Raw genomic sequence first — 15017 nt, 5'->3', positions numbered from 1 at the left:
TTGGTGTGTCGAAATATCATGTGTGTAGTAGACAGCTATGTAATTATGCATCTTGATACGTCTCCAACGTATCTATAATTTTTGATTGTTCTATGCTATTATATATTCAGTTTTGGATGTTTAATGGGCTTATTTGTACACTTTTATATTATTTTTGGGACTAACCTATTAACCGGAGGCCCAACCCAAATTGCTTTTTTTTTGCATATTTCGGTGTTTCGTAGAAAAAGAATATCAAATGGGGTCCAAACAGAATGAAACCTTCGGGAGCATGATTTTTGGAACACATGTGATCCAGAGGACTTGGAGTGGACGTCAAGCACCAACGAGGAAGCCACGAGGCAGGGGGCGCGCCCTCCACCCTCGTGGGCCCCTCGTGGCTCCACCGACCTACTTCTTCCTCCTATATATACCTACGTACCCTGAAAACATCAGAGGGCACCACGAAAATCTAATTCCACCGCCGCAACCTTCTGTACCCGTGAGATCCCATCTTGGGGCCTTTTCCGGCGCTCCGCCGGAGGGGGCATTGATCACGGAGGGCTTCTACATCAACACCATAGCCTCTTCGATGATGTGTGAGTAGTTTACCTGACACCTTCGGGTCCATAGTTATTAGCTAGATGGCTTCTTCTCTCTCTTTGGATCTCAATACAAAGTTCTCCTCGATTCTCTTGGAGATCTATTCGATGTAATCTTCTTTTGCAGTGTGTTTGTCGAGATCCGATGAATTGTGGGTTTATGATCAAGATTATCTATGAACAATATTTGAATCTTCTCTGAATTCTTTTATGTATGATTGGTTATCTTTGCAAGTCTCTTCGAATTATCAGTTTGGTTTGGCCTACTAGATTGATCTTTCTTGCAATGGGAGAAGTTCTTAGCTTTGGGTTCAATCTTGCGGTGCTTGATCCCAGTGACAGTAGGGGAAATGACACATATTGTATTGTTGCCATCGAGGATAAAAAGATGGGGTTTATATCATATTGCATGAGTTTATCCTTCTACATCATGTCATCTTGCTTAAAGCGTTACTCCATTCTTATGAACTTAATACTCTAGATTCACGCTGGATAGCGGTCAATGTGTGGAGTAATAGTAGTAGATGCAGGCAGAAGTCGATCTACTTGTCATGGATGTGATGCCTATATACATGATCATACCTAGATATTCTCATAACTATGCTCAATTCTATCAATTTCTTGACAGTAATTTGTTTACCCACCGTAATACTTATGCTATCTTGAGAGAAGCCACTAGTGAAACCTAGGCCCCCGGGTCTATTTTCCATCATACAAGTTTCCAATCGATTTTGTTTTGCAATCTTTACTTTCAATTTATATCATAAAAATACCAAAAATATTTATCTTATTATTATTATTATCTCTATCAGATCTCACTCTTGCAAGTGGTCGTGAAGGGATTGACAACCCCTTTATCACGTTGGTTGCGAGGTCCTTATTTGTTTGTGTAGGTACGAGGTGACTCGCGCATGGTCTCCTACTGGATTGATACCTTGGTTCTCAAAAACTGAGGGAAATACTTACGCTGCTTTGCTGCATCACCCTTTCCTCTTCAAGGGAAAACCAACACATGCTCAAGAGGTAGCAAGAAGGATTTCTGGCGCCGTTGCCGGGGAGATCTACGCCAAGTCAAGACATACCAAGTACCTATCACAACTCTTATCCTTCACATTGCATTATTTGCCATTTGCCTCTCGTTTTCCTCTCCCCCACTTCACCCTTGCCGTTTTATTCCCCCTCTTTTCCTTTCGCCCTCTCTTTCCGTTTGCTTTTTCTTCGCTTGTTTCTTGTGTGTTGGATTGCTTGCTTGTCACGATGGCTCAAGATAATACTAAATTGTGTGACTTTGTTAAACCAGCAATACTGATTTTATTAGCACTCCGATTGGTCCTCTACCGATGCTGAATCTCGTGAAATTAATACTGCTTTGTTGAATCTTTTCATGAAAGATCCGTTTTCTGGCCTTCCTAGTGAAGATGCCGCTATCCATCTAAACAACTTTGTTGATTTGTGTGATATGCAAAAGAAGAAAGATGTGGATAATGATATTGTTAACATAAGCTATTTCCGTTTTCACTTAGAGATCATGCTAAAGCTTGGTTTTCGTCTTTGCCTAAAAATAGTATTGATTCATGGAATAAGTGCAGAGATGCTTTTATCTCTAAGTATTTTCCTCCCGCTAAGATCATCTCTCTTAGAATTGATATTATGAATTTTAAGCAACTTGATCATGAGCATGTTGCACAATCTTGGGAGAGGATAAAATTAATGATACGTAATTTCCCTACACATGGTTTGAATCTATGGATGATTATACAAAAAATTTATGCCGGATTGAATTTTTCTTCTAGAAATCTTTTAGATTCGGCCGCAGGAGGCACTTTTATGGAAATCACTTTAGGAGAAGCTACCAAACTCCTAGATAATATTATGGTTAATTATTCTCAATGGCACACTGAAAGATCTACTAGTAAAAAGGTGCATGCAATTGAAGAGATTAATGTTTTAAGTGGAAAGATGGATGAACTTATGAAATTGTTTGCTAATAAGAGTACTATGCATTTGTCTACTTTAATTGAGAATAATAATGAATCTATGGATGTGAATTTTGTTGGTAGGAACACTTTTGGTAACAACGCGTATAGAGGTAATTTTAATTCTAGGACATTTCCTAGTAATTCCTCTAATAATTATCGTAATTCCTACAACAATTCTTATGGAAATTATAATAAGATGCCCTCTGATTTTGAATCTAGTATTAAAAAATTTATTAGTTCGCAAAAGAGTTTCAATGCTTTGATTGAAGAAAACTTGCTTAAGATTGATGAGTTGGCTAGGAACGTGGATAGAATTTCTCTTGATGTTGATTCTTTGAAACTTAGATATATTCCACCTAAGCATGATATCAATGAGTCTCTCAAATCCATGAGAATTTCCATTGATGAGTGCAAAGAAAGAACCGCTAGGATGCGTGCAAAAAAGGCTTGCTTTGTGAAAGTGTGTTCTTCTAGTTTTCATGATAATAAGGATGAAGATCTAAAAGTGATTGATGTGTCCCCTATTAAATACTTGTTTTGCAATATGAATCTTGATAATGATGGTACTGGAGATGAGTCAACTTTAGTTAGAAGGCGTCCCAAAAATTCAGAGTTTTTAGATCTTGATGCAAAAATTGGTAAAAGTGGGATTGAAGAGGTTAAAAATTTAGATAGCAACGAACCCACTATCTTGGATTTCAAGGAATTTAATTATGATAATTTCTCTTTGATAGATTGTATTTCCTTTTTGCAATCCGTGCTAAATTCTCCTCATGCTTATAGTCAAGATAAAGCTTTTACTAAACATATCGTTGATGTTTTAATGCAATCTTACGAAGAAAAAGTTGAGTTGGAAGTTTCTATCCTTGAAAAATTTATGATCAGTGGGAACCTACAATTAAAATAAAAATTAAATATCATTAATGATATGCTTTGTGTGATTTGGGTGCTAGTGTTTCCACGATCCCAAAAACTTTGTGTTATTTGCTAGGTTTCCTTGAATTTGATGATTGTTCTTTAAACTTGCACCTTGCAGATTCCACTATTAATAAACATATGGGAAGAATTAATGATGTTCTTATTGTTGAAAATAGGAATTATGTGCCCGTAGATTTCATTGTTCTTGATATAGATTGCAATCCTTCATGTCCTATTATTCTTGGTAGACCTTTCCTTAGAACGATTGGTGCAATCATTGGTATGAAGGAAGGGAATATTAGATTCCAATTTCAGTTAAGGAAAGGCATGTAGCACTTCCCTATAAAGAAAAATTAAATTACCATATGAATCTATTATGAGAGCCACTTATGGATTGCCTACCAAAGATGGCAATACCTAGATCTATCCTCGCTTTTATGCCTAGCTAGGGGCGTTAAACAATAGCGCTTGTTGGGAGGCAACCCAATTTTATTTTTATTCCTTGCTTTTTTTTCCTGTTTATTAATAAATAATTTATCTATCCTCTGTTTTGGTTGTGTTTTTTTGTGTTTAATTAGTGTTTGTGCCAAGTAGAACCGTTGGGAAGACTTGGGGAAAGTCTTTTTGATCTTGCTGTAAAAAACAGAAACTTTAGCACTCACGAGATTAGCTACAACTTTTTACTGGAGAGTGCTATTTAGTTAATTATTTTTGCATATCATTAATAGATAAATTCCTCACGTCCAGAAATTTATTTTAGAATTTTTGGGGTTCCAGAAGTATGCATTTGATACAGATTACTACAGACTGTTCTGTTTTTGACAGATTCTGTTTTTCGTGTGTTGTTTGCTTATTTCGATGAATCTATGGCTAGTAATAGAGTTTATAAACCATAGAAAAGTTGGAATACAGTAGGTTTAACACAAATATAAATAAATAATGAGTTCATTACAGTACGTTGAAGTGGTGTTTTGTTTTCTTTCGCTAACGAAGCTCACGAGATTTTCTATTAAGTTTTGTGTTGTGAAGTTTTCAAGTTTTGGGTAAAGATTTGATTGACTATGGAACAAGGAGTGGAAAGAGCCTAAGCTCGGGGGTGCCCAAGGCACCCCAAGGTAATATCCAAGGACACCAAAAAGCCTAAGCATGGGGATGCCCCGGAAGGCATCCCCTCTTTTGTCTTTGTTCATCGGTAACTTTAGTTGGAGCTATATTTTTATTCACCACATGATATGTGTTTTGCTTGGAACGTCTTGTATGATTTGAGTCTTTGCTTTTTAGTTTACCACAATCATCCTTTATGTACACACCTTTTGAGAGAGACACACATGAATCGGAATTTATTAGAACACTCTATGTGCTTCACTTATATCTTTTGAGCTATATAGTTTTGGCTCTAGTGCTTCACTTATATCTTTTAGATCACGGTGGTGGCTTTATTTTATAGAAATAATTGATCTCTCATGCTTAAATTATATTATTTCAAGAGTCCTTTATAACAGCATGATAATTTTCTTTTAGGCATAATAAAAACTTTCATATAAGTGCATTGAATAGTATGAGAAGTTTGATACTTGATAATTGTTTTGAGATATGGAGATGGTGATATTAGATTCATGCTAGTTGAGTAGTTGTGAATTTGAGAAACACTTGTGTTGAAGTTTGTGATTCCCTTAGCATGCACGTATGGTGAACCGTTATGTGATGAAGTCGGAGCATGATTTATTTATTGATTGTCTTCCTTATGACTGGCGGTCGGGGACGACCGATGGTCTTTTCCTACCAATCTATCCCACTAGGAGCATGCACGTAGTACTTTGTTTCGATAACTAATAGATTTTTGCAATAAGTATGTGAGTTCTTTATGACTAATGTTGAGTCCATGGATTATACGCACTCTCACCCTTCCACATTTGCTAGCCTCTCTATTACAGCACACTTTTCGACGGTATCATACACCCACCATATACCTTCCTCAAAACAGCCACCATACCGACCTATTATGGCATTTCCATAGCCATTCCGAGATATATTGCCATGCAATTTTCCACCGTTCCGTTTGTTATCATTGTCATATTGCCATGCATGATCATGTAGTTGACATCGTATTTGTGGCAAAGCCACCGTTCATAATTTTTTTTCATACATGTCACTCTTGATTCATTGCATATCCCGGTACACCGCTGGAGGCATTCACATAGAGTCATATTCTGTTCAAGTATTGAGTTGTAATTCTTGAGTTGTAAGTAAAAAGAAGTGTGATGATCATCATTATTAGAGCATTGTCCCAATGAGGAAAGGATGATGGAGACTATGATTCCCCCACAAGTCGGGTTGAGACTCCGGACGAAAAAAGAAGAAGAAAAGAGGCCAAAAAAGAAAGAAAGAAGGCCCAAATAAAAAAGAGAGAAAGAGAAAAGGGACAATGTTACTATCCTTTTTCCACACTTGTGCTTCAAAGTAGCACCATGATCTTCATGATAGAGAGTCTCCTATGTTGTCACTTTCATAAACTAGTGGGAAATTTACATTATAGAACTTGTCTTGTATATTCTAATGATGGGCTTCCTCAAATTGCCCTGGGTCTTCGTGATCAAGCAAGTTGGATGCACACCCACTTAGTTTCGTTTGTTGAGCTTTCATACACTTATAGCTCTAGTGCATCCGTTGCATGGCAATCCCTACTCATTCACATTGATATCTATTGATGGGCATCTCCATAGCCCGTTGATACGCCTAGTTGATGTGAGACTATCTTCTCCTTTTTGTCTTCTCCACAACCACCATTCTATTCCACCTATATTACTATGTCCATGGCTCACGCTCATGTATTGCGTGAAAGTTGAAAAAGTTTGAGAACATCAAAAGTATGAAACAATTGCTTGGCTTGTCATCGGGGTTGTGCATGAATTAATATTTTGTGTGATGAAGATAGAGCATAGCCAGACTATATGATTTTGTAGGTATAACTTTCTTTGGCCATGTTGTTTTGAGAAGACATGATTGCTTAGTTAGTATGCTTGAAGTATTATTATTTTTATGTCAATATTAAAATTTTATATTGAATCTTTCGGATATGAACATTCATGCCACAATAAAGAAAGTTACATTGAGAAATATGTTAGGAAGCATTCCACATCAAAAAATTCTGTTTTTATCATTTACCTACTCGACGACGAGCAGGAATTAAGATTGGGGATGCTTGATATGTCTCCAACGTATCTATAATTTTTTATTGTTCCATGCTATTATATATTTTGTTTTGGATGTTTAATGGGCTTATTTATACACTTCTATATTATTTTTGGGACTAACCTATTAACCGGAGGCCCAACCCAAATTACTTTTTTTTGCCTATTTCAGTGTTTCGCAGAAAAAGAATATCAAACGCAGTCCAAACGAAATGAAACCTTCGGGAGCGTAATTTTGGAACAAATGTGATCCAGAGGACTTGGAGTGGACTTCAAGCAACCAACGAGGAAGCCACGAGGTAGGGGGCGCACCTAACCCCTGGGCGCGCCCTCCACCCTCGTGGGCCCCTCGTGGCTCCACCGACCTACTTCTTCCTCCTGTATATACCTACGTACCATGAAAACATCAGAGGGCACCACGAAAACCTAATTCCACCACCGCAACCTTCTGTACCCATGAGATCCCATCTTGGGGCCTTTTCCGACACTCCATCGGAGGGGGCATTGATCACGGAGGGCTTCTACATCAACACCATAACTTCTCTGATGATGTGTCAGTAGTTTACCTGAGACCTTCGGGTCCATAGTTATTAGCTAGATGGCTTCTTCTCTCTCTTTGGATCTCAATACAAAGTTCTCCTCGATTCTCTTGGAGGTCTATTCGATGTAATCTTCTTTTGCGGTGTGTTTGTAGAGATCCGATGAATTGTGGGTTTATGATCCAGTCTATCTATGAATAATATTTGAATCTTCTCTGAATTCTTTTATGTATGATTGGTTATCTTTGCAAGTCTCTTCGAATTATCAGTTTGGTTTGGCCTACTAGATTGGTTTTTCTTGCCATGGGAGAAGTGCTTAGCTTTGGGTTCGATCTTGCGGTGTCCTTTCCCAGTGACAGAAGGGGCAGCAAGGCACGTATTGTATTGTTTCCATCGAGGATAAGAAGATGGGTTTTTTTATCATATTGCATGAAACTATCCCTCTACATCATGTCATCTTGCTTAAAGCGTTACTCTGTTCTTATGAACTTAATACTCTAGATGCATGCTGGATAGTGGTCGATGTGTGGAGTAATAGTAGTAGATGCAGGCAGAAGTCGGTCTACTTGTCACGGACGTGATGCCTATATACATGATCATACCTAGATATTCTCATAACTATGCTCAATTCTATCAATTGCTCGACAATAATTTGTTTACCCACCGTAATACTTATGCTATCTTGAGAGAAGCCACTAGTGAAACCTATGGCCCCCGGTCTATTTTCCATCATACAAGTTTCCAATCTATTTTATTTTGCAATCTTTACTTTCAATTTATATCATAAAAATACCAAAAATATTTATCTTATTATTATTATCTCTATCAGATCTCACTCTTGCAAGTGGCCGTGAAGGGATTGACAACCCCTTTATCGCATTGGTTGCGAGGTTCTTATTTGTTTGTGTAGGTACGAGGTAACTCGCACATGGTCTCCTACTGGATTGATACCTTGGTTCTCAAAAACTGAGGGAAATACATACACTGCTTTGCTGCATCACCCTTTCCTCTTCAAGGGAAAACCAAGGCATGCTCAAGAGGTAGCATAGGTAATAGTTTACTTTGATTTGTGCAAATGTCATGTGTGTAGTAGCCACCTATGTAATTGGATGTTTAATTTGGTTATGCAACCATCTCCTTATATGTTGTTATTCTGTATGTAATCCCAACGCACAACACACACGTCTTACTAGCAACAATCGTCTGTGTTATTATGGGTCCTCACACACATTTCTGATTACAGGCATGTTTGCCGCATATCACACACATCTTCTTAAATTGAACCGTTTATGTTCTCTTGGCTCAACAAAAATAGTTCATCCGAGTGAATTGTATGCCGTATATCGCACAAACCTTGATCTGGCTGACCGTTTCTTTTGTGTTGCCTAATCAGAAACAGTTCATCCAAGTGAACCGTATGATGTATATTGCACACTCTCATCTGGCTGCCCGTTTCTGTTCTTTTGCCTCATCGCAAATAGTTCATTGAACTGAACCGTATGCCCCTCATCGTAGACGCAACTCAATTCTGAACCGTGTTTGATGCATCCGTCATCGCAAACGTTTTGCATCTTTTTTATGACTTTTTACATCACCATTTGCGATTATTGCATCACACACAGTTTCATCGAAGGGTCTCTGGTCGTAGTGTCACGTTAGCAGCATCCTATAGTAGTGATACATCTTAAAAATTAGAAATAATGTTAATTTCTAGAAGGAGAGGTAGAAGGCGGTTGTTTTACCTGAACGGGTGTGGATCCAATAACAAGTTCGGAGTATTTGTCAAACGAGTAGCCCACCACTGTCAATTTCGGTGCAGAAATGAAATTGATTCTTGTTGGACCTTCTTAATCAACTACAAGTAATCTCTCAAGTGAAGGTGTGTCCTCAATGACCATACCGTGGTACACATTTTGTGATGTCTTCTTGCAGCACCAACAACACACATAAATAGTCCGGAGAGTCATGGAGGTGATGTGGAAGCTACTCAACCCATTGATCGCCTGAAGACGAAGGTACTCGAGTACAGTACAGCCACGGAGCGGGTGCTGTCACCGTCGGGGAGGAATATGGCGACGAGCTCGAGGTGCTTCAGTCATGGTAGAATAAGAGCAGGTGCATCGTTAAGGGGGATGGCAGTTCCTGAACTTGGCCACGTGCAGCGTGGGTGCGAGGCGGAGCGCGGACGTTGGCAGGGAGCGCATATGCTCGTCATTAAAAGTGAGCTCCTTGAGCTGATCTAGGGCGGGGGATCGGAACCACTCTTCAAGCTTGGCCTGGTCCTTGTCATTGTTATGGAACTTGCCCACGCTAAGGCCTCTAGTTGGGCCTTGGTGACTACTGAGGATCTGGGAGAACGCATCCAAGCTTTTGCGATAGCCGTGGGAGAGCTCGTGGGTGTCGATGAGGTTGAGATGGGTGGAGTGCCATAGGGGGCGCCACCATAGGGAAAGGACGGTTGTCCGCGTCCCATATTTGATTGGGAGGAGGGAGATGATGACTATCAACATAGGGGGCGCCACCTCCGAAGTCTCCTTGTCTGCGGCACTTTCTGATAGAAGTGGAAGTATAGGGAATATTTAAATAAAACAGGGCAATAGAAAAGTCTATTGGTAACTAGAAGTTAGTAGGTAGGAATAGAGTAAGAAAATGGAATAACAATTGGTTGCTTAAATACTACACAATACCTTTAATATTGCTGGTAAGTCAACATTCAGATACTTGAAAAGAACACTTACTTCGAACAAAGTCTGGACGGATGATATCGTCAGGGAAGTTAGCATATATCTCATGACTAGGCTCTTTTATGTGAAGTGCAATTTTAGTGCCAGCTTTCAGTGCATAAGACTTAGAAATTTCTTTCCAAAGGCCAGTGCCAAAATAGGAGTCACCACGTTCATCAAGTCTTACAGTAGCAACGATTGTAAATCCATGGTTTGTGTTCAGTATGACATCCCTGTAGTCTTGATTTATGTAAAGGGCAAGATTGTGTACTACAGATTCTGTTACATAGCAAGGGACACGCTGCAGAAAATGGTAGGATTGTTCAAGAATATCGTAACATGCAAATATAGGAGAAATTGAAAGAAATGTACATCAATTGAAATCAAAAGACAAAAACCTATAATTAAACAGATAGGGTAAACATGATGTCAGGGAAATATGAGAGTAATCAAAAGAACAATACATCATTAATTTGCCTAATATAGGAAGAAGAGGAAAAAAATCCCCTTTGACGTATATGCTACATGTGGCACCTTTTATCCAAATGTAGCAATATGTAGTACAAGTTCAGGAAAGTAGGCCATGCCAACCGATTTAGGGTGAGATTGAACATACCGCGTGCATCCTCAAGTCATCTGGTATGGTGAGATGAAACTTCATGGATGTCTGGTCGAGGCCGCAAAGTCTTGATGTGTCCGCCAATTGTACACTCTATGAATGAAAGAAAACCCTCAAATCAGCTCGAATAAAAATGAATTCACGGTAATTTCATTCGGGTGATTAAAGGAGGCAGATGAACTGGGAGAAGAGATGAGATAATATCTCATTAAATTTGTTACCTTGATGTCCATGAGAAAAAAAACCTCAATACAATGGATTCCCCAACTGGGCGGAGCTGGGTCGACCGCGAGCAGCGTCGAGAAAGTCGATGGAGATAGGCGGCGGCAAGCAGAAGTGGTGAAATGCGGTGGCGTTTGCCAGCATCCTTGTCGCGGTGGTAGGCGTCGAGCTAAGTGGTTACCGTAGTGATAGGCTGTGCCATGCATAGACGCGGAGGAGTTTGTACAGGTGTGAATGGGGACCAGAGGGGGTGGCGCTCGAGGTGAGGGTTTTTGTGACGTGGGGATGGTGAAGGTTTTCTTTTTTCTTTTTTGAATTGGGTGGTGAGGGTTTTCTGTCCCACAAAGAGTTTCAGGGGCAACTGTTTGCTAGAGCCGACCGTGTGTGATTGACGTAACAGGGAAAATGAAAGTCACTACACATGGTTCCAATTTTGGGAACCGTGTGTGATTGATGTACTACCTCCATCCTGGTTTATTGGTCCCCTTTGTAATTTGTACCAAATTTGATCAAAGAGTTAACTAACAAATGTTTATGCATGTCACCAAAAATTATATCATTGAACACTATGTTCAAATATGCATCCAACAATATAATTTTTGCTGACCTGCACTAACATTTTGGTAGTTAAATCTTTGGTCAAAATTTAACACAAGTTACAAAGGGGATCAATAAACCAGGATGGAGGTAGATTCCATCAACCGAACTAATTACATCAGTATCCCACATTTAGACATAAGTAAACATAGATTAAACATATTTAGACATAGATAAGAAGCGTACACAAGCATAGTTCAACTATAAGTACGTAGTTCAACCATCATTAAGCATACTTGAGTGTATATAGTTCGATCCAACATATCATCTCATCTGCTGGCACGAACTTGAAGCTTCTCTAGGTACTCAGCATACGCGGCAAGCGCCACCCCGTGAGAATACTTATGCTTGAAGGAGCCAACGGCTCGTCCTCTTGCATGCGCTAGAACACTTTGATACGCGTCATGAAGCTTTTGGTGGCAAAATGGGCATCGATAGCCGCCGTCCCAGGTCCTAATACGCCTGTTATGCATTCCCGCATAAAGCTTCCTGAGGATTTGCCTCTTTTAACTCCTCTGGCCATCTTCATCCTCGCTATCGACATCGTCAGACAACACCTATATGAATAGTGAAAAATATGTGTCGTCAAATTAATGTTTACAAACTAATCTCTAGCAAAGTTTGACAGTTTCCAAAATTTGGCATCAAATCAATGTTTACATGCCATGAAGTAGGATTAGGAATTTATGGCTATTTTTTGTACATATCCAGGGACCATGGTTTGATTTTTAAGCACAATCGTCTATGTACAGACCAATCTTGAAGAAAATAATGGCACAAACATATATGTAGGCCATTCAAAATCAATTGTCAAGTCATAGCTAGGAATTATTAGCACGAACACTAACCCTAGTCGGATTACTAGGATAAATCATTTGCATAGATGAAACAACTAATCACTTATTACTTTTACCATTCAAACAATCAATACACTACATAGATCTAACAAAACTTACTCAGATTGCGTGGATTGGGAGAACATAACCATAGGATTTCTATTCCAAAAATGGGGAGGCAGGAGTGACCAGAGAAACTGTAGAATCTATTCGACACATAAATGTGTATAGATGACTAACCGGTTGTTCGTCGTCGTTGGAGTCGTTGCCGGAGTGGTCGTCGGAGTCGTCGCCCGAGTCGTCACTAGAGTCAGTGTGGACCTCCGGCTCCGGCTGTGGAAGCACAACACCATCAACAATGACAGGGTGAAGTGACGGCAACCTCTAAATCCATCTCCATGCCGTGCTCCGGTGCTTCAACAGCTCCGGCGTCGCCACTCCCTCCGATTGGGCGCTTCGACGACATCCTCATACACTGACAGCTTTGAGGACTAAGAGCGGCGTTGAGGATGCAAGCGGTGAGAGGGGATTGTGTGTGTGGAGAGGATAGGGGGTGCGGCCGCACGGGCGCGCCATTAATATGGAGTAGTGGGAGAGAGGAGGCCAGCGGTCAAACCATTGGCTCGCCTCCAGGTGAGCCTGCGCACTTGACTGCTGGCATGCCTACAGTCATTTCACACAGCTGCTCGCACGCCTCCCGATGACACTGCGCGGCGAGCACGCCTCCAATCAATTCACACACTTGCACGCACGCCTCCCAGTCTGCCTACGCGGTGGACTACTCGCATGTGTCCCGTCAACTCACGCCTGCTCGCACGGCACATGGGTCGTGTGGCGGCACCTATATTGTTTTTCTATTTGATGATTAATGTTGCCGCTTTATTGCTTAACCGAAGCATGACACGTATCCATTGTTGGTCTAACGCCCATGGTTCGAATAAATAATCCATTTGGGATATTGGTTCCCAATTATTAATAATCTCCCATTTGTAAGAAGATAAAGATACATCAAAACTGGTCTCAAATTTTACAAAACAAGTACAATGCCACTTTGTATTGGTGTCCATATGACAACACGATAAGTTTCATGAATTTCAAATAAGTTTTGGATGTACTAGAATTTTAAAATCAAGATTCTCAATGTTTGAAATTTCTTGCACGGGGAGTAAACATGCACCCAGTGAGACACATGTGTTTTTGCAATCCATTTAGGTGCACTGTCACGTCTGCATGTAGCTCAAATTTGATTTTTGCACATTGTACCCCTAGAAAATCAATCAATGTACTAAAACGTCTTAATGATCTGTTTTTTTAAATTAAAAAGTCCCTGCTTTGGTAACATATGTTCACGCGAGATAATTTAACATGCATCGTAGTTGCGATGGATGCGCGGTGTGTGTGTCTTGGGGGGTGGGTTGGCTAGCAGTACACTACGAGTCGTGAGCCACCGTGTGCGTTGGCCGTTTTGTGAGGCAGGTGCCACATCAGAGTCATGAATGTGTTATTTAAAACATTACACAACCCTTTCATACATACATGTTTTGGCCACATGCAGTCGATGGTTGTCCTAGACGACACTCACTCGCGTGCGAAGCTTTTTGTGGGCCTGCGAGGCGTCGTCCATCACTTTGGCCAACAGCCGGTAGAGAGGTTAATTTGACCAACAAGGTAGAATATTTTGTGTTTGTGTTATGGTGGGAGTATATAGTACGCATCCAAGAGGTGGGAGGGGACTAGCATATATACTATACGTACGCGTCCGTGAACACCTCACTCAGTGTGAGGACTTTTCGGTTTCTGAGGCACGTGCCACATCAAAGTTGTGAAATTGGCTATTCAAACATCACACAACACCTCTTTGGGCCACATGCATGCAGGTGGTGGTTATCCTAGGACACTCACATGTGACGCTTCCATCTGTGGGCTCGCGAGGCCATCGTCGATGCATGCATCACTTTTACCTACATCAGGAGAGGTTAATTAATTTCACCATCAAGGAGGATTCTTTTTGGGTCATATTATGGTAGGAGCATATAGTATGCGTCGAAGATGGGGAAGGGGACCATCATATGTAGTACGCTTCATGAACCTCGCTCTGTGTGGGGACCTTACGGTTTTCGAGGCATGTGCCACATCAAAGTTGTGCATTTTGGGTATTCAACATAGGTTTGTGAAGGAAATATGCCCTAGAGGCAATAATAAAGTTATTATTTATTTCCTTATTTCATGATAAATGTTTATTATTCATGCTAGAATTGTATTAACCGGAAACATAATACATATGTGAATACATAGACAAACAGAGTGTCACTAGTATGCCTCTATTAGACTAGCTCGTTAATCAAAGATGGTTATGTTTCCTAGCCATAGACATGAGTTGTCATTTGATTAACGGGATCACATCATTAGGATAATGATGTGATTGACTTGACCCATTCCGTTAGCTTAGCACACGATCGTTTAGTATTTTGCTATTGCTTTATTCATGACTTATACATGTTCCTATGCCTATGAGATTATGCAACTCCTGTTTACCGGAGGAACACTTTGTGTGCTGCCAAATGTCACAACGTAACTGGGTGATTATAAAGCTGCTCTACAGGTGTCTCCGAAGGTACTTGTTGGGTTAGCGTATTTCAAGATTAGGATTTGTCACTCCGATTGTCGGAGCGGTATCTCTGGGCCCACTCGGTAATGCACATTGAAGGAAATATGCCCTAGAGGCAATAATAAAGTTATTATTTATTTCCTTATTTCATGATAAATGTTTATTATTCATGCTAGAATTGTATTAACCGGAAACATAATACAT

This window comes from Triticum urartu, chromosome 7 (genome assembly GCF_003073215.2).
Source record: "Triticum urartu cultivar G1812 chromosome 7, Tu2.1, whole genome shotgun sequence".
In the NCBI taxonomy this organism is placed as follows: Eukaryota; Viridiplantae; Streptophyta; class Magnoliopsida; order Poales; family Poaceae; genus Triticum; species Triticum urartu.
This window is presented reverse-complemented; position numbering follows the sequence as displayed.